The sequence below is a fragment of the Seriola aureovittata genome, chromosome 17, assembly GCF_021018895.1.
Source record: "Seriola aureovittata isolate HTS-2021-v1 ecotype China chromosome 17, ASM2101889v1, whole genome shotgun sequence".
NCBI classification, from domain to species: domain Eukaryota; kingdom Metazoa; phylum Chordata; class Actinopteri; order Carangiformes; family Carangidae; genus Seriola; species Seriola aureovittata.
In genome coordinates this window covers 4,479,994-4,504,189 of record NC_079380.1, presented here as the reverse complement: position 1 = coordinate 4,504,189, position 24,196 = coordinate 4,479,994, and the positions used below count along the sequence as shown (strand labels likewise).

The 24,196-nt window shown below is 44.6% G+C and overlaps 1 protein-coding gene across 1 annotated transcript in view; it reads left to right on the top strand.

The window, feature by feature from the left end:
- The window catches only part of LOC130185495 (RNA binding protein fox-1 homolog 3-like), a 365,601-nt gene that overhangs the window by 102,216 nt on the left and 239,189 nt on the right, over window positions 1-24,196 (top strand). The window contains exon 4 of the mRNA XM_056401984.1: window positions 22,915-22,977. The gene's annotated coding sequence lies outside the window, so the exon portion shown is untranslated. The remainder of the gene's footprint in view (window positions 1-22,914; window positions 22,978-24,196) is intronic.

Here is a 24,196-nt window from a genome sequence, read left to right as displayed (position 1 = left end):
ATATTCATTGACAGCCTTTTTCCCTAGTGAAAACAAGATTAAAACTAAATAGAAATTAGCATTGGAAGTTCGACTTTATGACCACAAATAAAAACGAAATATAACGCGACTGGTGTTGCTGTTTTACTGCAAAAAATAAATCAATTCATTAATTAATCTGCTTGAATTGTTGCTCCAATGAGACTTATCTTGTGTTTTAGCAACATCATGTCTCTGTAAGTAATGCTACCTACTGCTGGCAGTTCAACATCTGTGGACTGAATGCATCCACGATTCCACTGAAAATTAAACAAGAAGCAACAACAAAACAGCTGAGACCGACCACAAAAACATGCAGGTCAGGACAGCATTTATAAAAGAAGAAAAGAAAGGTAGGTTAATGTTAATGCGCCGTTGTAAAGGGCTGCGGAAAAGGTTGGGAATGAAAACCACATTTACTGTCAAAGTGAATGAACCATTACATTCAGGTTACACTTGCCTACTTGCGAAACTAAAATGTCCATAGTGTTTTTTGTTTTTTTTAACTAAAACTTAACAATAATGAAATAACTTACATAATATAACCAACATATGTCTTCCCCATACTAAAGCTAAATAAAAAATAGGAGCCAAACACAGTTTACCATGAATGTCATCTCAGAAAAAGATATATTCATTGAGTTATGAATGGCAGCTTGCCTTAAAAAATGACTATCAGCCCTAAATATGACGACCTCTACAGAAATAGTAAAAACATGTTATTATTCATCTCCTCCCTGAGGTTAGTTGGTGAAGAAATGTGAGGTCATAGCCTCAAATGAAAGGATAGATCAGCCGTCTTTCTATGGATTTTGATCAAATTGTATGTTTCTCAAAGAATTGGAGATTAAGTAAAAACGTGAGGCCTCTGTACAGCCCTTGTTTTAACTTGTCATCTCTGATTTACTCCTGCAGATGGAATATTAAGTATGTTCTTTTAAACACAAGAGGGGGGGGGGGGGGGGGGGCAACTGTAGAGAAAGGGAATTAATCCGCTTGGCTTTATTTTGATAATGTTTTAGAACTATGTCTGCCCAAATCCATCAGCAGAGCTGTTCTACTTTCTCTCTCACAGACGAGCCAATTCTTAATCCCAATTCATCTAATTGTACCTCAGAGTGCTAATAAATATTGTTATGAATTATTCAGGCTCTGAGTGGGCTGATGACACAGAAACGGGTGCAGTGAGCAGAATTCAAAGCACTTCAAACTGGAAATGGGAAAGTGCACTAAATTCTCTTAGAATTTGAATTAATGAAAGTTACATGGAAAATAAATAGTGTAGGGACCTTCTCCACATGATTATTGTACTAATGGGGATGTTAGTGCAACTGTCTCCGGCAAAATACTGCTGGTTCATAGAATGCAAGCTGATATAAAAGGTAAGTGGCATTTAACCATCACGCTGTCAATGATAATAAACACCCCTGCTTTAATATGCCTATTATAACGGAAAGTTTGTGCTCTCAACAACTAACTGACATCAGCTGAACCCAGCATTTTGCCGCGGTGCTTATGTCACAGGAAAATGGTTCAATAATCTATTCGCGCCGCACCTGGCAGTCATTTTTATGTCATTTAAGTGCTGCTTTTAATGCATTCATCTCTTAATTTGCCACCCAGATACTGTATGTTTTCAAATGTCATCCATGTTTTGCACAGCTGGGGGTTTTACAACTCGCTTCATGGCTGCGGGTCCACAGGGAGCAACCGGGGATTAGGCTCTGTGGCAGCATTGCGCCGAGCCTGTCTCGTCGTGGTACTGTTCCACTCCTGAGCTCCACTAATGGCCACAGCTCAGACCAGGCCTCATTAAGGCAAACTGACACCAGGAAACGGGGGCTCGCAGTAGGCGTGATTAGATTAAAAGTTCAGACAAGCCTTTGGTCTGTGTAATTTGTGGGGCTCCGGTCATACACAAATAAACAAAACGCAAGAGTACTTTAGAAACAGCCCCCTTAATTAGCTCATTGAGACTTGGGTAAGCAATATCAACACAGTGGCCTTGGGCTCTGGAAGGAGCCGCTGGAAGAAGGGAGGAGCAGGGCGGGGGATGGAGCTGAAGGGAAATGAGGGACAGAAGAATTGTTCACTGTATAGTCGTGTTTGTGTGAGTGTTATTTTTCGGCGGTGGAAGCAGGCAGGAGGTCATTGGAAGCAGCAGCTCAGGTCCAAGCTGCTGATTTGGGGCTGGAATTAAAATGTTCCACAGCTGTTTGGCTGGTCTCTGTACCTTGACTAATGAGTTGTGGAACAGACTGATATCTCGGCAGTCGGTGACATCCTCACTCCGACCAGTCAACTGTTTCAAAGCGTTTTTCTGACTAAAATACCACCTGCCCCACTCAGCTGTTGCTACAAACAGCTGCCTCCCCAACATGTGGACTGCGGCCTACTGTGTGCAAACTTAACTTTCCATCAGACCACCAGCACAATTACAAGGCTTTTCATTCTTGACATCAGATACAGACATACTCTTTGCACAATGACTCTGCTATTCTCTGGTCAAATGCCAATTTTACGGCACTGAATCCGGCTACAAAAAAAAAAAAGCAGAAAGATAATTTAGTTGTTGTTGCCGAGGGCTGTGAAACACAACCATTAATCCTGCAGATGATATGTCACCTGAAATCTCTATAGGGCTTTGCGGGGACTTTGATACGCTTAATAAAATAAATTTGTTCAAGATTCTGAAAAATAGAACTTTTAATAAGCGGTGTTTCTGCCTAACAAGTATGTTTTGATCCTGTCGCTCATCTTTGGTTTCTCACTCTGCTTATGCCTGGCTCAGGCTACAGGAGCCTGATTCAACCCCGATTCACCCCTCCCAACAATCGGAGGAGAAATCTGCCCCTGGACCTCGGCGGTACTGATGTTCGGCCCAGGTAATCTGCTAATGTGATTGCGTCTCAGATCCGGTCTTAAACCCCCTGAACTGCTCATAGGCTCATATCTATCATGCTTGATATTCAGGATTTAAAATCAGGATGATTATGATGTCAGTCCTGGAGCAGCTGCTGGTGTTGCCAAGCAACGGTAAACAGTCTAGTAGCTCGAGGCTAATTTTAGCTAGTTTTCTCCTGTTGACAGAAATAAAAAGTAAAAATCTCCGCTCCACTCTGTGTTGACGGCGTCTCGCCAAACATCTTCTCGTCCAGACTCTCTGCTTCTGTTTCTGTTGCACCGGCAGTCCTCATCCTCATTTACGTCCGTTTCCTCATGAGATCAGGTGAGGTGCTGAATTGCTCCCTGATTACTCCCTCTGGCAAGATAAGCTTAATAATATCCTGTTGTGTACGATGCGCCATTATTTTTCAAATCTTGTAGTGTGCGCATGCTTGAGATCCGAGAAGACGATCTGTTAAATTTCTCTTTATTGTGTGTGATGCAACCTGATTTCAAAATCTGTTAGGATTTTAAAGCTCCTGTAGTCTGAGCCCGGCCTTACACAGTTGGGCCAATTGGAAGATTGATTTGATAAGCATGGACAGGAAATGCTATATTGTATTGGCACAGGCAAAAACCTTTGACGCCGTCTGTTGAGTATTCATCTGAACACCGACCATTAAAAAAATATCTGCAGTTCATCATTGAGTAGATGAGGTAACTGTTTGCTGTCAACAGTGTTCTTGATGGTCAATGAAGATTACAGTGTATTGAAACACTGAGGAATCACAAAATATCTCATCCTTTCTGACGGCCCTGCTCCTAAAAGTTTAATATGTTTTTGTTTTTTTTTTAGTCCAGGGAATGTTACCTTGTGTGGCAGGGAATTCGAGGGAGGTAAAGAGTTTGGCAAAGACTGAGCTTTTAGTCAAATGTTGAAGAAACTAAACATTTCTTGTTTCATTGTTTCAATTATATGAGCTTCTTCAATATTGAACCAGCATTCATCATGCTGATACATTCATTACAAACATTTTGCGATTTTGAAAGAAAAGTTTGTTTTTGTTTTTCAGAAAATGTTTTGCTTGTTTCATATAACAGTGTATATAGTTTAACTACAGGTGGTTTTGGTACGTGGACTTATTTTTTGGCTCAAAAACATGTCAAGAATCAGATCCTGCAATCGATGAGCTCTGGAAATGAGGTGCAGGGTCAGAATTAAATTCGGATTTCATAAAGATTTGAAGGTATCACCTAGAAAATGAAAAATGAAAATAACCACACTATTTAATTTACAGTCTTTTAATGAGAAAAACCTAGACAGCATGCAGCCAACACATGTCCAGTTAATTATGTCTGGTGCCAGCCATGATTTGACCCCTGTCTGACAGCCTGCCTTTGGAGAGGCGTTACTGGTTCTAGATGTTTCGGTGCCAGTTGATATCAGTGTTGCTGGTTGAGCAGCTATAATAAGCTTGAAAGTGTCCACGATATAAACTAGGTTGATCACCACCATCGAAGCAGATCTCTCTCCTGCAGCATCTATATTTATTTAACACCTTTGATAAAGTACAATAATATATATTTCTTCTGTTGCAAGCACCATCAGTAAACATTATTGAAGCTGCGTGATAGCTAATCTGATTGATGGATCATGCATGAGTAATGGTGACACGCAAGTGATGGATAGTGTTAATATGATCTTTGAAAACACTTTTTCTCCCCTTGTAAAGAAGACAGCAGCAGGCAGCAGCACTCCTACACTTATTTTCCATCCTGCGGTTAACTTCCATTTATCATCACATTTGTCAAAATATGTACATCTGATATTTTTTTACTTCTTTTTTCACTCCCCCTTGGTTGATAAAGTTTCCCGTGTGGTGACTTTGCAGTTGATAATCAGGTTAAAGCTTTTTTTTTTTTTTTTTTTCAAACATTTAATATTCAGCCTTTAAAAATTGTCATATCAGACTAGCTGTCAGAGAGAAGAGAAAGGAAGGGAGGCAGTTCGAGCTGCCTGGCTGTTTGTATGTGTTGTTATGGCTGCACCGCTGCAATGCATTTAATAGGCCCATGTGAGATGATAGGGAAAGTTGGTGCATTCTTAATAGGAGATGTGCTGTTTCTGTCTTTGTCTTGGCTCAAATGGTCAGTGGGCTTTTTCAGATCGGAAACACAGGGCTCATTGGCTGTTATTCAAAAATCCCATTATGCCTGGTCGCCATAACCAATTATGATGCTGATGTAGTGTGATAGTATCCTAATGGTAATGGTCAACATAATGCTGTTTTTTTTTTTAGGTTTTTTTTTATTGAAGTCATTTAACCTCAAATGATCCCAGTGTGTCACTGTAATTAGATCTCACAAAAACTAATGTAATATTTTTTTTCTTGGCCTTAAAGAGCTGAGGATTGAAGTTTGTAACCTTAATTGCCCCGTCACACATGGACTCAAACACTACAGAGGCACAGCTGTTCGCGCCAAATCAACGACGTGAAAGCACTCCACCAAACGATGATCACGAGCCGATCGACGTGGTAAACGGCTTCCCAGTTCACTGCGATATAACTTTAATGAGCCACTGGGAGTTAAAAACAATAAGTGGAAACCTTGCTCGAGATACGACCTACTTCCTTGTGCACCAGTATGACGGAAAAGGGAGAAAGTAACTGTCCAAATAGAGCTGGGTATATAAATTACAAGCTTAACACACCCACAAGCTTCAGGCTTGTGAAAGGCAAGAAGGAGCCCACACTTTGAGGTCTTATGTGTGAACAGAACGTTATGGGTTGAAAGCCTCAAGTCGGTCGCCTTCAATTGTTTGCAATACAAACCACATCCACCCTCGCGGGTAGGGGTGGGCTGCGGTATGGTGCAACAGTGCGATATGAAATGCTGTGCCGCACTCTTGCATGGAGAGTTGCTTACACAGGAGTTTTGTTTGTAGAAATCATGAAACTGTAATGATACCCATAAGGAAATTCCTTTATTACAGCAGGAAATAGTGATAGTTACAGCAGCAAAAAATACATGCTAATCAAGTATATAACAAACTGAGGGGAAACACAAGCAGCTGCCGGTACAAAGCATGGATGAAAAGCATGGCAAGGAAAAAGCAGTGGAATATACTGAAACAAAAAGTGAAGGCAGAGAATCTCTCATATGAAGATTGCACCAATATTCCGATTATTTGCACAGAATATCAGATGTCTGTGGCACTGTTATCAGGCCTCAAAGCCAAGCTGATCCCCAGCCAATTTCTACTGTCAGGAAACCCCATCTGACCTTACCTGTGAATAACAGCATTATGTAAATCATGAGTAATTTTTGAACAAAGATTTTCTTTCAAAAATGGACTTTCCAGCCAAATTATGTCAGGTCAGGCTGCTGCGGGTTAGATCTGAGATGAACCAATCTCAGCGTTGTTAACTGGATGGATCTCAGGGAAGCGATGATGCGGAACATCTTATTTATACACGGCTTCTTTTGTTTCCAAAATGAAGTTACTAAACTGTAGTGTATAACCATTTTGCATCTCCATGCCAAAAATTAATAAACAATGTTTTTACTCATTGTTTAAAATTAACAGACACTAACAGACTCAAAACAAGTTCAAGTACCAGCCAACAGCGACCATGGCAATCTGCCAGCTATCTAAAGTTGGCATTAGATAGTTGTTTAGAGGCGCGTTCTCTCATTCTCTGACCAGATACCTCGCAACTTTATTATTGTTCATTTCAGATACTGTTTTGGTAAGTGAAAGGCAACATTAGACCTTGATGCATTTAAGAAGTTAGGGTTGATTAAATAAAATCAAAGTTTTCATATACAAATATGTTAATATATCTAAAAAGAGAATTGTTTTGGTATCGTACCGAATCCCGAGAATCACGTCGGCACTGGAATTGAAATGATACTCAGTGTGCAAGAAGTTCAAGGGGTGAAGTAATAAAATAATTAAAAGAAAGGAAAGAAACTGTGAGGCAGAAAATGACAGACAAGTCAGACCATTTTCTATTCCTTTTAGACTCCTGTCTTCTGACTCCTGCCACCCACAGTGTTAAATCATGGGGCCAAGTTGAGCTCACTTCTACTACGTGTGCGCGTGCGTGTGCGTGTGTGTGTCCCTGTGTCTGTGCGTATGTGTGGGTGATGGGGAGGGGGGGTCACAGGGAGCTGTGAAGTGCATCAGTGCCATACCTGTCAGCAGGCCTACACTGCATGCCTGGTCCAAAGGCCAAGCCTGAGCCGTGGAGAACTCCATGGTCGCCTCCACACCGCTCTGCTCCCAAAACAGCCACACTGCCCACCAAACAAAACCCGGAGAGCAGGCAAACAAACCTCAAAGTAATATTATACAACACACACAGTGTATTTGCACAGGGGCACTCTGTTTACAGTAGACACATACAGTATATATATATATATATATATATATATATACATACATACACTAAGTCATGGAATGTGTAAGCACACACACCACCACACTCTCATCTCAGGAAGTACAGAGTGGGAGGACAGCCCCGGTATCTCATCTCTTCCCCTCTTCCTGTCACTGTGCGGTGGTGTGGTGGATTCAGGCCTTGTGTTTGGCACAAAGGCCTCCTACATGCCCGGAGGCCAACTCCTACAGGACGGTTTTACCCAGCAGGTTTCCTCCCACCAGGATCCCGGTCTGAATCATTAACTCTTACTGAGGCTTTTCCGCGGTGTCACTGACAGAGCTAAACCTGGCTAATGGATAACGCAGGGGTCACTGTCAGTTCTATATCTTTTTCTGAATTTTGCATGACTTCTACATTACTGAGATTGCAATGCTCCTGACAGACAGTGACCTCACTTTTTTTTTTAGCTGATAAACCCCCCCCCCCCCCCCTCCCCGTGCTGTCACTCTCTCTAAAGCAATCTGATGGATTCCTTTTCTACCTGCGAAATAAGCCAGTGGCAAAAAAAGAAAAAAAAGAAAAGAAAATACATTTCTCAAAGGCAGACCTGCTCTAGATACAGGCATACACCACTAGTTGAGGTAAACTTTAATGGGCAGAGCCTAATAACCACAGTTTTTACTGAGTGCATTTTACTAAAGTGCTAAAGATAAAAAAAATTAAATGAAAAAAAATCCATCGTATTATCCTCCCTCATTCTGCATTTTCAACTGGGCTTAAGAAGAATCTTTTTTGGTTTCTTCATCTTTGATTGTGTTAGTCTTAAAGTCTTATTTCTTCCACATCACTGCTTTTTTTTTCAGTAAGTGAAATAAGTCTGCGGTTGTGCTCATTTCGACCAGGCTTGGAAGCAGAAGCACAATGTTCAGGAGGAATTTTGGTCCATTCTTCCGTATAGAGCTGCTTCAGCTCAGACATATTCTATGGATTCTCTTCAGGTCACTCCACAGCATCTCTACTGGATTAAGGTCTGCTCTCTGACTGGTCCACTCCAGAAGGTGGATTTTCCTTTTCTGGAATCATTCTGTAGTAGATTGACTTTGATGTTTAGGGTCATTGTCCTGCTGCATCACCCAGCTTCTCCTGAGCTTCAGCGGGTGGACAGCCACCCTGACATTATCCCGGAAGAGACCTTGATAAACTCATGAATTCATTTTCCCCCTCGATGATGTGGAGCTGTCCGGGTCCAGAGGAAGAAAATCACGATGCTTCCTCCACGCTGCTTCACCTTTGGGATGATGGTTTCATGTTAGTATGCAGAGCCCTTTTAACACCATACATGCCGCTGCTTGTTCAACCTCGGATCCATCAGTCAAACTTCAAGCTCCGTTCTTCATGCACCGGCATTTGCGTTCGGTCGACTCATGAACAGAGATGTTAGCTCCAATGATTCCTTTAAGCATTTAGCTGTTACTCCATCAGTTCTTACATTACTGATTATTCTGCGTAGTGCCTTCGGAGTAGTGCCTTAGCTGGACGCCCACTTCTACGGAGGGTTGCCACAGAGCTAAATCATCTGCATTTACTGCGGACTGATGAAGATCTGAACTCTCTGAGATGACTGCTACCCTTTCAGCTTTATGCTAATCAACAAGTCTTCATCAAGTCCTCTGAGAGAGTTTTTTTTGTTGTTGTTTCACATCAGCAAATGTTTCTTGTGAATAACAAACTCAAAATGTTTGAGTGTCATTTGTAAGTCAAAGTAGCTCCAACCCACACCTCCAGTCTGGTTTCTTTGACTGGACTTGAACCAGGTTAGCTCTTGTTGACGCCATTAGCTGAGGGTTCACATACATTTTACAACATACTGTGAATGTTTAATTGATGTCTTCATCATACATTGATTTGTGTTATTAGTTAAAGTAGATTGTGATTGTTTTATATATAAATGGAGGTCATTCCAGAGGGTTCACCTATTTTTCTTGCCATTTTCTTGGCGTATATCTTTGATCGACATGACGCGTTTTAACCGCTCCTCAAAACGGTTGCCACAACTTGTGTTGAATGAAAATACATTAGTGTGACTGATACATCAATCACCGATTGGTTGGGGCAAAATTACAACCCCACCCCCTCCAGCACAGAAAACATCAAATATGAACACAGTGTCAGACCGAATAATTAAGTCAAAAGGAAATGGCAATTCAGTCAGATTATCAGGCTGATTATTCCCCCCCCCCTCCTCCTCCTTCTCCTCCTCCTCCTCCCCCCACCTCCTCCCCCTCCCCCTGCCTTACCACTCAGTGAAATGTTGATAAGCAAAACTACAGTCTGCTGTCTCACCCCAGGAGACATTCGTTTCAGTGAGATGACCTTCAAAGAAAAGCTGGTGACATGACATAATTAGTATAGATGACAGTGGGGTGTGTGTCTGTGAGTGTGTGTGTGTCAAGGGTCAAGGGGTGGCTGAAATACGGGTTGCTTTTGTCCGTCATTGAACATGTTTCAAGATACAAGCTCATTTTTTGTATTTTTCTATTACTGTTTTAACTTATGTTGAATAGTAATCAAGCTGAAAATGCAGAGTGTTAAAAAGAATAACGATGGTAATGAGACATTTATGGACTTTTCAGAGCATGTTTAGAAAAACAAGGAAGTACACCAGGTGAAAAACAGTGGCAGAAAAAAGTTGTAAGTGTGTGATTTTAGCAAAGAAAATCAAACCTTGAAATGAGCAAATCTGAAAATGCTTGTAAAGGACACAGTGTTTCAGCTCTATGGCTTTGTTAGAATAAAGATGGTGAAGATGGAGGTTGCTAGGTTGGAGGTGTGCACCAGCCAGTGCGGCTCATCACATGTTTGCCTGAGCACCATACCTCTCCCAAGGAGGATCCCCAAACACCACCGATGTAAAGACACATGTTGGAGCCTCCGCGGCTCTCCCATGTCATAACGAGTCTGGACAGAATCAATAGACATCAGCCGTGTGATTGATGATGACCCAGAGCACTGTGAGCTATCTCACTTCTGATCCACTTATAGAAAGCTACGCATTAGCATGTCTTCTTTAACGAAGGAACAAAAACAAGGCACGGTTCTCGGGGGACTGTTGTGTAATTTCTTGCCGTCGTGCTTGATTGGGCTCGGTGGCGTCCTAGTAGCCCATTCCAGTCACCATCAACTAACTGCCGTACTCTGGGGCCTCCAGACCTGACTTAATCAGACCAGATATACATAAATAGCAGGCCAGCCATATGGTTCCGCCGTGACGGCTAGTTCCTCATTACATCGGTTCTTTAACACAACTAGCGAGCAGCTATATTCAGTCCTCCAGCAGGGTTTAAAATAAATAATAAACAGCTGCATTATGAGTAGAGTGATGGCCTCCTGTATAGTGTGTTCCTATATGCTCTATATGTGGTGCAATAGCCTTGGGCAGTGCAGCATTTTACCATATGTACTGGCCTCCAGGTCAGTGCCGAGCTGAATTCAAGACATGTAATTTAGTCTTACGAACACTCCGGCTGTCAAGCAGGTTGGTGGGGGGGGGGGGGGGGGGGGGGGGGGTGGGGGGGGTGTATTGGTGCTGCTAGCTATGGAGTTAGTGGGAGGGAAATCTATAAATGTTTGCCATATATTGTGTCAGAAGCAGTGTAATTGTAGCCCATTAAATCAGCAGGGTGTCCGGTGGGCTAGCGCCGATGAAGCACTGCTCTGCCGCTGCCTCCACCATCCACAGCAGGGTCAGCAGGCTGGGGACCACCGAGATGATTTAAGGCCCGAGTCGCTGGTTAATAGTTAATGAGAGTGAGTCGTTCAGAGGCTCTGGATGGTTTCCAAGGTCCGGCCAGCTCAGGGGCAGCTGCTTCACAGCCACTCAAGGCTGGAATTGAGAGGCAACAGAGAGGTCTAATCACTTTGTTAAATAAAAGTGTCCTTCTCTTCTTCCTCTGCAGATACCTATGCACGCAATAAGACAGAAAACAAAGACAATAGACACACCTGCACGCTCCTGTGGTCGTGTCCCTGCCTCATCTCCTGCCCTGTCCCAGAACCAGATTTACAGCTGTCCCCATCGCCCGGGCAACTTGCTCGCCTCCCCACCCCCCCGTATTTTTTTGTCCTGTTGTTCATCATTTTTCCATTTTTCAGGCCCACACGCATCAAGCCATAATTCAGGATCGCTGGATACCTTGTCATTCAGCCATTTCCCAGGGAAAAATAAAGGAGCTGTTTTTAAGCGCTGGGAATAAAACCTGAGGCTTTTACACACAGGCACTTACAAGGGTACCTCTGTCATGCCCCCCTGTCCATAACTACAGCTGGGAGGGGTAATAAGTGAGAGAGAATCAAGGGCACATTAGTCTGGAGAGAGAAAAAAAAATTCGGACCTACAGTAGGAAGCCATTATTACCACAGGTGTTTTACTAATGCATAAAATGGTCATTATCTGAGCGCGGCTGCCACACTTCTCCCTTTGGTTCAGAGGTGTTTATTGGTTTATTAGGATCCACACTGACTTCACTGTACCAATTTAATGCCATGGAATTGAAATAGAGCAAGATATTAGAGTCGTGTGCAGGAGTGGAGAGAACTGTGTCATGAAGCCTGTTAATGTTGTTTCATTATGAGAGAAGATTTGGAGGTGCTGTGTTGCCACTGCAGAGGTGACAGTGATTTTTTTTTTTTTTTTTTTCCAACCGGACAAATTCCCACTCACCAGCGAATACTCCAACATGCGCGCGTATGTGCACGTTTGAGTCTGCGTCGGCCCGTCTTATGTTTCTGCACGGATCCATGCATGCGGCGCCGCGCAACCAGCTTTGTGTGTCTGCACCTCGTTGGCTGGGAGAAAAGACAGAGATTGGGCGAGAGCTGTAGAGAGACTCTCCAGGGTTTAGAGAGAATGCTCATTAAGGCCTCCTATAGCACAGCCAGCTCATTCCTCACAGTCCCAGCGGCTGGCTCTACTACGCTCTGCTTCCTCACCACATCCTCTCCCCTCTCTTTATCTGTTCTCCTCTATTTCTGTCTCCGTCTCTTTCTGTCTCCTTCCCCGTCTGTCTCTCACCCGCTTCCTTCTTCGCTCGCTCTTCCACCTGCCATTTGGAAGCTCAAACAGCAGATGTTTTGACTTGTTTGAGTCGACAGTGATGTGACGCTTGCACGAACATTTACTACTTTGGCAAATTAGAAATTTAGCAAATATTGTCTGGCTTAAATGAAACGTGAAACTGCTGGGGGTTTTTTTTACCTGCTACCTGCATTCTTTTGTTTAACTGGGCTGCAGGTATCTTTCAGGGGTCATTCTATAACTCCAAATGGCAGTGTTGATGATCATTTACATTCTTTTTTAATGCAAAACTTTCTTATCAGTGCATACACAGGTCTTGGTCTTCACTGTCTTTTTGAGTGGTGAGGGTGGAGGCGTCGAACAGGTGGAGCCATCACCGCTGAGCCCGGCCTCTGCAAGCTCACTGCTGTTTAAGAGACAGTTTTATATTTAACTCACCCGTTTTGAATCTTTCTCACAATTAGGAGTAGAACACTCTTCTTTGTTTCTGCCTCATTTCCTGGTTTGAAGTTAATGAGGTTAGTGTATTATTGCAGAAATATCTCATACAGCAGCTTTAAGGGATAACGCTGGTGTTATTTTATCTTTTTTTTTCTTCTTTTTTTTAATTTATAAACAAATCCCCTAAAGAGAGAGAGAGAGAGAGGGAGAGAGAGAGATTATTTTTGTCCAAAAACTATTAAAAACACACAAAACTGCCGAGCTCCTGCACTTGAATAACATATTACTTGGTTATGAACATAGAAAGTGTATTTTCTTGTGAATCAACTGTGCAATAGCTTTTTTAAATGAACATGTACAATACAACCTGCATGTATGGCTCTTTTATGTTTCCTCTACAGAACATTAGAGACACATTAGGCTGTGGAAACAATAAACTCGTTGGTTGTACCCTTTAATATCAGTTCCTCTCATGCCATAGTTTAGAGAGAGATTCTGTTGCCTGACCCTAAACTTCGCCGGTTCCTGCTTATGCTTATTTTTTGCATCCCAGAGGCAGAGCAGTGGCCCGGGTGTGTGAGGGTGGGGTGTATTTGCGTGCCTGTGTGTACAGATGAGTATTAGTGACGTTATCTGTCATGCAGACAGGCAGCCCGCTGTCGGCTTGATTACCGCTGGCCAGCCAAAAGCTTGACCCGCGAGCGATCGAGGCCCCGGCGGTGGCAGCGGTGGGAGCATTATCCACCTCCACCCCTGCCTGTGTATAATGGCCGCACCGTGTGATCGATGGCCTGTGTACCTGTGGAGCCCAGCAGTTACAAAGCCAGACACACACACACACACACACACACACACACACACACACATACCCACACACATACACAACCAACTGACTCCCATAAAGGCCAGGAGACACACTGCACTCCTCAGGAAACGCCTCGAAGTCACACCCTGACACATGGATCCATTATACAGGCTTGACTAGATGTATGGTATATTCATCATCTTGTCCAAATACACTGCAGTCTCACTGCTGAATCGCCTGAATGCCAAATTGTTCACCTTTGTAACAGATGCTTCATGCATTTTTTATTTTTTTATTTTTTTTGTAAAATAGTGACAAACATTTTTCTTTTTTACATAAACAACAGTGTGTACGAATCATAGAAAGAACCCTCGTGTTTTCAAACTTCCCTGTTGAACTTGAAGTCACGGCCTGACATGTGATTCTGCTGTGCAGGCTTGACAAGATGTATGGCATATATTTTTTATCTTGTCCAAAAACACTGCAACCTCAGTGCTGAATTGCTCAAACATCCAATTGTTTGCTTGTATAACTTCTATATTTTTTTTGTTTTGCTTATGAAAACAATGGAGGAAACAGTATGTATGGATTCGACCAGACATGCTCTGTATATAGTTCAAATGTCAAATTGTGAACCTTGCCTTTGAGCATATATTCTCATATAAACAGTATCATCTTTCCCATGCGCTGCACTCTCAATGCCAAATTGCTTGACCGCCGACGTGGCTAAATTAAGTTTTTCACTTGTCCAACAGTTACTTAATTCATTTTTTTTACTTTGCAAATATTGGCAGAGGCCTTCACAGAAACAGTATGTACAGCTGCTGAGAAGCTGTCCTGTATTATCAAGCATCCTCGTTTGACCGTGCAGGACCAGGCCTCAATAATGCCTCAATGGAAGAATATAGCAGAGGAATTGACTCTTTAACTCGTTAGGCTGTCATTTGTATTGCTCTTCATGCAAGTAGGACGGGAAAACTAAAAAGCTCTGCATAAAGTACGATATATTTATATACTCTCCGCGCACACCTGTGTTCCCGGTACCATCCTGTTCCTGCCTGTCTCCTCCATAAACAAAATCCCCCTCCCGCTTGATCTTTTCAAAACTGTTACGTTTGTCCTTTGGAGAGCCAAGGTTACCATGTCCATCGCTCCCTCCCGCCGCAGCAGAGATCTGTCAACAAACTTCTGAAGACTTTCTCGCTTGGCAAACTTAAAGAGGAGCAGGGTTGTCCCAGGAGGTAATCAAGCTCCTTCTCCCGCAACTAGTATCTTTAAACAGAATAGATAAAGGAGGAGCGGGTCATGCTGGAGAGCTCAGGTACTCGGCAGGAAAAGTTCAGTGTATTGATGTGCTGCAAAGGGCTGCTGCTTCACAGAGAGAGGAGCCCGTCAGACCGCAGGCTTGATACCTGCACAGGTAGCCCAAAGGGAGCCAGGTTAGTGCCCAGAGAAATTGACTTGCTGAAAAAAAGATTACTCCCTCTTTCTTTTTCTATCTTTTTTTTTTTTTTTAAATCTCCTTTTTACCCACATGAACCCTCTTTCACGCTCAACTTTTATGAAACAGAAAAAAAAACACAAAAAAAAAAAAAACACGGATAAATGACTGTCTTCTTCACTGGAGACTAATGATCCACTGGTGTCTTTCAGTCTTGGCACTGAAAGTGGAGAAGAGCTTTGATGATGGAGGATTGCGGCTGACAGATAAAAGCTGGATGCCCCCCCGAGATGCTCCCCATCTCTCATACTACTTAGTTATGTGTGCCACTGTTATTGCTATGGTAACCCATTGTTATTTTATTTCATCTTTGCCACGAAAGTTCAAGCTGAAGGCAGAGGAAGCCGGTATGAATCGAGGTTGCCTTCTCTGTTAGTCTGCCTACCTCGTCTGCCTTTGTCTCCATTCGGCTCTTTTTCTGTCTGGTTCCGTTCATCATATAGAATGCACTTTTGTAATGCCATGGCATGTCATTGAACAATATCTTTTTTTCTATTACTGCGTTCTGTTTGATTCTTCAGCATGAGCCCCTTCTGTTAGTCTTCCTATTCCGGTCTTTTTGGATAAACACTTGTGTTTTTCTTATATATATTTCTTATATCAGACATCCAGTGACACAATTATACAGTGAAAGGTCACAGTATTGAGCGCTACATGTATAAAACTCGGCAAAGCTCTCGCTGATCTTTGTATTCTCCGCGCTGACTTGCTTACTTCCCCTCCACTTGACTTCGTCCTCAATAAAACCGCCGCTGCTTTAAAGATAGCTTTGTGCAAATTCATCTGCGTTATTTAGTAAATTGCTATTCTGAGCTATTAAAAGGTAGAAAGATCCTGAACTCCCTGAGAAAATGTTTTCAAGCCCCTTTTCCTCTCCTTCCCTACTCCTCACTTTTTCATCCAAGCACAATTTGATTTGACTTGATTTGATTTGAGCCCTGCCACTTTCAGTTTGAATAAGGTAACCAAGAGTTATTTGCTAGGAGAGACAAGGGCCTCAGCGGCCGGGGAGGTTTGATGAATTTTCACACTGCTTAAAAATTCTAACTTTGCTTTATTCAAATGTAACACATGACTACAAAGACCTGGTGTTTGATGAGGTGTATGAGATGTAAATGTCGAATGGAGCCTCTCCACTTATCTGCCCCGTCGAGGAAGGTGCCCAGCATCGTAATCATCTGATCTGAATGGATTCAAAGTGTGCTCCTTGATGTGAATGGGTGCTGCTCTATTGCTTTGACGGGGGAGGTTGGTGAGGAGGGCGGGGGCGGCGGGGGGACCGTGCAGTAACATTCCCTCAGGGCTCAGTGGATCAGATGGAGCAGGCTGGGAAATGTGTGCCGCAGCTTCTCGGGGATCTCAGATGTAGAGCACAGTTACTTTTTCCGGGCATCCATTTTTCCTCCAGGAGGAACACTTCAAATCCCAGCCTCCCACCTCAGTCATGCCACATTTGCACCTGATTTTACCAGTGTCAACCCCCCCACCCCCACCCCCCCCAAAAAAAAAAAAAAAATCAAATTTGCTCATGTTCCTTTTCCTCCTAGATTTGTTTTACACAGTCATTTCTTTCTTCTTTCATCTCGTGAATCGTGTTTTAACCTTTGCACTCCTCACTGTCGGCTGCCTGAAGCACAATTCGGTCATTTGAAATTACTCCACTCTCCAATATGTATAGCGAGCCACTCGGGATAAGAGTGCCAGCTCAATGTCGGAGATGTAAATGTATGTAAATATGAAACATCCTGTGTACAACTCCATGCCTGACTGTGCATAAGCATCAGCAGTTCTAGCGGGGGAACCACATCAACTCCTTTCATTCAATCTACAAAGTGCCCCACTCTTCAGCATCTCTCTGCAGACACTCCACAGTAACGTTCAGGGGAGATGTTGGCGGGAATTTACGCAAATCTCAATTGGATTCATGAAAAAAAGAGGGAAAATAATAAAATATCAGAGCTTAGATTTGAGCTATTAAACAGCAGATGTTTGGTAACACAGCAGATGTTTTCACATCAGCAGAGAGAGGCTACATGCTTGTACAGTAGCTAATGTGTGAGCTCATGGATAAGTGCACGTCTACCTCTGCACATGGCTGAGCCTCTGGATGGCCGTGCATCTATTTTGGGGTGGGGGGTGGGGGGGTCTAAGCTCAACCTTAAACAGTTTGTGTGTGTGTCACTGAGAGAATGTGTGTGCACACTATGCATGCTCACGCGCACACACATTTTTATTTCTCTGTGTGTATTTGTGTGTGAGCCCTAAACCGAGCTGCTCACTGCCTGCCTGTCTCCCCACCCCCCCAGAGGGTCATTCAGCCCCTCTCCCAGCTTCTAATCCCGTCTGTCCGGGGGAGATAGAGGGGAGCGGACGGCTGCGGCGCACCCGGGGCGCCGCAAACACAATCACCAGCCTTTCACAGACACTTAACGGGGCTTTGCGCTTGTTCAACAAGGCAAAACGCGGCAGGAGGGATCAATTTAATACAAGGCCTGACTCAAATGGAAAGAGGGTAAATAAATAAGCAATGACAGCGAGGACTGTCGCACAATTTGTGTAGTGGCTCTCCACTTTTTCTCCGTCTCTCCTCTGTTGCTTTTTGCCATAGCACCTATATGATTCCATTTCCTCCCTCTGCGGCATATGGGGACGAGCCGGGGAAGAGCAACCCTGGCTCCTCTCTCTCATCAGGGTGTGTTATTTTAATAAATCACTTCTGCCATTGCTTGGTACATTAATTCCCCGGGCCCAGAGGGCTATGTTGCCACTAGCAGCGATCTGCATGAGGCGCTAAATGATGTGGGGGATCCCCCGGTGAGAGAACAGAGGCTCTCTGAATCTTCCCTCCACCTCAGCCTTGTCGGTTTGGCTCTCACCCTGGGCTGGCCCGGCTCTCAGCAGACATCATAATCAGAAGAGAGCCAAGGCCCCATCACGCTGCACATACCAATGAGACGCGCATATAGCCAGGAGGGAAGTCACCTGACACCTCGCTCTGCAGACACAAGCCCCTCGCGTGGCTTCATTAAGCTTCCTCACTCTGGGGCTTTCGTACATGGCATGTATATGGTAACTATAGGCGCGTGTGCGGCATGCATTCTTTCTAAACAGAGTTCTAAAGCCGTGTATTCTCGCTCGGGGAGTTGTTCCTTTCACATGTGTAATCCAAAGACAATAAGTCTCACAGCAGTTTAACCTACGTCCTCCTTAACCTCTCAGTTTGCAGAAATTGTCCACTTGTCAAATGAAATTCCATCACGTTGTTGTGTGCCGAGACAATCATCCGCCCTCGGAACGAGCCACGTGTCTGCAGGTGGCGGTGTGCATAAACACTACATAGATGTGGCTGTTTTACACGGCTGCTTGATTGAATCCAGCACAGTGTGACTGCACACAGGCGGGTGTTAGGAGTAACAGCCGCCAAAGTGGTAACACCGGCGCCGGTAGTGTTGATGGGAGCGATGTGAATGTATTTCTCCACTGGGGGTTTTCCAGACACCCCCATTTCCCCTCCAACATCTTGACGCATCATGGCAGCTTTTTGGTTTTTTTCTTTTCACTTTATACATCATAACTCCTTAGACAGAGGTGAGGTTGCCATTGGTATGCACAGACAACACCGGCAGATTCACCACCCAGAATACCGCTGGGAGATTATACCCTTCCCGCTCCACGCAGCAGGGATTCGGCCATCGTAAATAGAGCACTTGGGAGTGTGCGGTGTGCCTGGAATGACAGAGGACCGCAGCCAGCCAGACGCAGAGCACAAACTCAAGGACTGCCACAAATACCTTAATCTCTCATGCTTTCGGTTGCAGTTTTTAGCTTCTCCTATGGGAACTCAGAAATTGTCGTACAGGAGATCCATCTGGCTGATTGTCAGTGCGCGGTGGGCAGCCGTTGGGGCATGCAGGACATAAGCTACAAACAAAATCTGTGGGACTTCAGAAAAGAAATATCACATGAGATGGCAGAAGGAAAATAACTTTAGTACCGAGTTGTTCGCACAGGAACCCCGTTGTCTATTTGCGTCATCCTTTATGTCAAAGCCACTCAGTCACAGCCAGAATTCAGCCCTAATCACCGTTTACAGAGGAGAAAATTGGCCCCATTTATTTGCTTTTTTGCTCAAACATTATATTAGTTTATTGGTAAATTATTCATTATGTTTTTACATCAAAATCTTGGAAGGAACGGAGCACAAGTTGTAGCTGTGGTACGGCCTGAAGATCATATCATAACTGAAAAGCAGGAGTTCTTCTGAAGGGCTTATGTAGTATCAGAGACCAAAAAAACAAAAACAAAACAAAAACAAAACTGAATGGCAGCAAGAGAGGGAATTTCAACTAATATAATGACTTGCTGTTGCTATGGTGTGCAATGACACACAGTGGAAACCGCGACACAGCACAGTGAAATCCTAGATGAGAAGTACTTTAACGACAATCCCAGCTACCTATTACAGTATTAATAGGTAAATAACATGAGTGGATACCCAAATGTTTTCTTCTTTTTTTCCAAAGAAGTTACAAGCTTAATTAAAATGTTTCACGGTCATTTTCAGTTTTCATCATCAAGTGTTACCAGTGTCAATTGTTTCTGTTTTTTTTTTTTGCACATACCAATTTCCATTTGTCTTACTTGGGCATACCCCTGACCCATTAAAACTGCATCTGTGCATTTGACTTAATATGGGCACGGAGGGCTGTCTTAATTAATAAGCAGGCATCCACCAAACTAATCTGCCTGTGTTGTGAAGTCTGTCCTTTCCATTAAGTGGGACTCACATTATCTCCTAATCAAATTAGTCACTTAATTGTGGCCCTCCCTTGATGGATCCCATGAAAAAAGGAGCGCCGTGTTTGCTGGAGGGGGATGTGTGAAGATGGAACACGGCTGTTTCATTACGATATGAATTTTTTAATAACCAAAGCGTTCGCTGTCATCTCCTTGCTTTGAACCTTTGCAAAGGGTGAAGTTGAATTTGACATTTTAAACACTCGCAGTGTCGAGTGTCTCGCTGGTGTGTTGGGGCTAAGTACCTAGCCCATGGCCACTACCCAATTGCCCAACAGGGGATTGACCCCTGTCATCCGCTGATCACTAGTCTGCCTTCTTAATCACTTCCCCACACCGCCAGCTGCACTACCTGATCTTAGTCAATACATTAGCTCCTTCAGCCGCTGTTCCCTGAGTCATGATTAAGGAGGGAAACCTTATGTGACCAAAGACACCGCTCTGTCCATCCTCGGACGTGTGTATGTGTGTGTGTGTGTGTGTGTGTGTGTGTGTGTGTGTGTGTGTGTGTGTGTGCGTGTGTGTGTGTACGTGCGTGTGTGTATGTGCGTGCATGTGCGTAGGGGGGTGGGGGGGGCAAAGGCAACCCCTGCGGCGTTAAGAGAGGCTGCGGTGGCCAGCGTCCCTGGGGGGGGGGGGGGTGTCCGTGGGGAAACCCCAGGCGTCTGATGAATGGCGGCATGTGTGGTCGTTTGTCCCGCTGATGGAGTTTTATCCCCTGCCCTTTCAGAGCAGCCAGACAATAAAGAGAGCCACAGCCAAGCGTGACAGGTTAACCCAACAGTAATAGAATACTCTTAATAGTCTGGCCTGAGCCAAAGTCGGCAGCAGGGCCAGCCAAATCGCCGGGCTACCTCGGTGTTGAGAGTGCGGGGTGGGGGTGGGGATGCGACGCGACGCGACACCGGCTCTTACTGTTGTCAGACAGGGGAGCAAGGACAAAGAGGGCAGCTTGATGGCTTAATGGGTGGTTTGATGGCTTCATAGGGTGAAATTGAAGTTGGTGAGGGCAACCAAACAGATGAAACAGTGCAGAGGGGGCATTATACAAAACGGAAATTAGCCATATATAAGCATGACGTCAGCCAACTGTATCAAGTTATGTATTTTATAGGAATCCTTGATCTTAAAGCGAGGTGGCATTGTCTCTCTGCCTCGCCTTCGTATGGAGAATGATTTACAGTGGATGCTATGACACTGTGGTAATGCCTATACAGACGGCAGAAAATAAACACGATCAAACTGAGCAAACAGTCAGAAGAGATTTAGATGATGTTGTCATGACGTTGACATGAACGTGTCTGTTTTCTGGCAGATAATCCTCACAAAGAGAATCCTCCGGGCTACACGCACCCGCGCAGGCGACGCTTCTGTCGGTGTTTGTTTCTGTAGCACCTCTGCTCGCAGTTTGTCATGTCTGACTTGGGCTTTAATTAGGCCTGCGAATTGAAGCGGCGGCAGCAGGGCTGGGAGCCCTCTGTCCACAGCTCAACCGTCCTCCACGGCGTCTCCTCGGAGGACCTCTCTGCTCTGTGTGGTTAAGATAATAGAAGCTCGCTCAGAAGATGTTAATTGAGGGGAGATAAAGTGCAGTAGTGGCTGGAGGGATGCAACGTGCGGGGGTGGAGGGGAAGGAGGGAGGGCTACCTGATTAGAGGCTGAGGTGTTTGACTTACAGCTCTTCTTTTTTTTTTTTGGTGATATATATTCTGCAAGATTTTCAAAAAAAAAAAAAAAAAAAAAGGAAGAAAGAAAATACAGGAGCAGCATGCATCAAAAAACCAGGCCTAAAAGACAGTTATTAAAGTTTCTCCTCAATCATTTGTGTTGTTCAGCACTGTGCCGTGCCATGCTGTGCTAGCCTTGCAAGACCCGATAAGGCCAGCAGGATTAATATATTTTACCTCTCAGTAGCTGCTGGAGCGGAATGGCGCTGTCAGGCTGTGCGAGGTGGAGGTGATAGTCAGGTTTTGTGGAGCTTTTTTCGGGGGTGGGAGCGGGGGGGAGCGTAGCAGCCACGCAGCCAGGTAGGGTAAGAAGGCAGACTCTATACGTGGGCTGAGGAACAGGAAGCGAGAGACAGAAGTGATCTGACCAAAACAGCTGAAGTGACAGAAGCTACATTAATAGTGGCATATGTCTGGAGCACGGAGGAAGTGAAAGAGAGAGGAAACAGATCCTCCATCAGCCCAGGAGAGGACAGAGGGAACGAGGAAGAGGAGGGGAGGACGAAAAAAAAAAAAGAGGCAGAAAACAGTGCCAGCAGCCTCTATAATTGCCTCAATGCCACTGGGATTGCTTTCATTCAATTGAAGCGTTCTCTTTCGCTGTACATTCGAGGTGGCGCTGGAGGTGAGGATGGAGGGGGTGGAGTTGGGCTGGGTGGCGTGGGCGGGCGGGAGATCCGACGGTGCCCTCCCTCTTTCAGTAACATACAGCGATGAGGGCGATAGCTCCTCTGTAGCGGCTGAATATCTGGCATCAGTGTGAGCGAGAGAGAGAGAGCGAGCAAGTTAGAGATAGCGTGAGAGAGAGATGGAGAGAGAGAGAGAGAGTGAGAGAGAGAGAGCATAGTGCTGTGGAAGAGTGAGGTAGCGATAAGGAGGTAGGTGGACTGCAGATCAGACCTGTCAGATGTGGTTGCGCACCCAAGTGCAACCCCACATGTGAGTGTGTGTGTGTGTGTGTGTGTGTGTTTTATATTTCCCAAAGACAACCCCCCCCTCCCACATAACAACACATAGGCTACACACACACACACACACCATCACTGCCCAAACACACACACGCATTCCCCGAGAAATCCTTTACTTCTTTATTTGGGCTCCTGTTGGTGCTTGCATTAGATGCTCTGCTCCCTCCTCCCTCTTCTTCTTCTTCTTCTCCTCCTCCTCCTTGTCCTGCTCTTCTCTCCTCCTCCTCCTCCTCCTCCTCTCCCCTCTCTCTTTGCCGCTCTCACAGCCTAGTTTTCTTTTTTTTTCCCTCTTCAATCTTGTGTGTGCAGGTTGTATCTGACGGAGGGACCGGTGCCGCGCTCCCATCCCTGCGCTCCTTCAACAACAACACTGTGAGTATTCTCATGCTAATTTGGCTTCTCCAGCCTTCCCGATGTCGGTTTGTCTCTTTCTCGCTCCCTCTCTCTCCTTTTTTTTTTTTTTAATTCTTTTCCTCTTTTATGTTTTCATCCGCGGCGCCAAACGCAGTGGCAGAGCAGGAAGGGAGGGAAAAGAAGTGGAGACAAAAAGGATTGAGAAAAGATGCACAGAAATAGAGAGGAGGAGAGGGAAAAGGGAAGAGGGGAGGGGAGAAAGAGAGACAAGGGGGGAATGAGATTTCTGCTGCCGTCGCTGCTGCGAGCAGCCCGCTCTGCTATCGGAGGTGTTTCTCTTGGAGGATGGTGGAATTGCCGAAGGGATGAAGGGGGCGGGTCTTGGTTTTGTGAGTAGATAGTTGTGCAAGAATGATAGGGGATGTTGTTGACAAGCACAGAGTGGCTCATCAGACAGCCGGGCAGCTGGAACCAAGGTTTTTCTCTGTTGACTAAACTTCTGATTCATCCATCACTTTCCATATTTACACACACAGAGGGACCTCTCCTCCGTCTCCTCCTCTTTTTTTTTTTTTCTTTTTACTTCTCTTGCTTATTTTGGAAGAAGACTTTTTTTCTGTCATGCAGTCATTTCTCATGATGATGTGAGACGTGTGGCGTGTGTGGACGGGTGATGAATCACAGATGGATGTTTGTCCTGGTGCATACCTTCACCACAATGTGCAGAGCGTGTGTGTGTGTGTGTGTGTGTGTTTGTGTATGCCATTCATAACATGCACTTCATTTTAATGAGCAGCTGCACAAATTAGCTTTTTTCCATTCACCATTTGTGCTCACATGTGTGTGTTTGTATCAGCTTGTTAAGTGAAACATGTTACCACAGGACTATAGATCATAAGAGTTGACTTCTTATGCATACCCATATACATGTATTATAGTATGTTTAGAGTGTCTTTTACAAGTGTGTGTGTGTATGTGGAGGTCAGTAAGTCAGTGTCCATTCCCACACGCTGCCCTTTGATCAAAGGGCCACATTTAGTCCTCCCACAGCATGTGTCTGAGCCATATGAAGAGTGGGTGTACGTGTGTGTGTGTGTGTGTGTGTGTGTGTGCGTGTGTGGGCGGGCACTGAGATGAATAGGCCCTGTGCCCTCACTGCATCGCCATGGCTAATGGGCACACAGGTCAGCAGGGGTGGACACGCATCCGGCTGTGCGGATATGTCACCGAGGCCGAA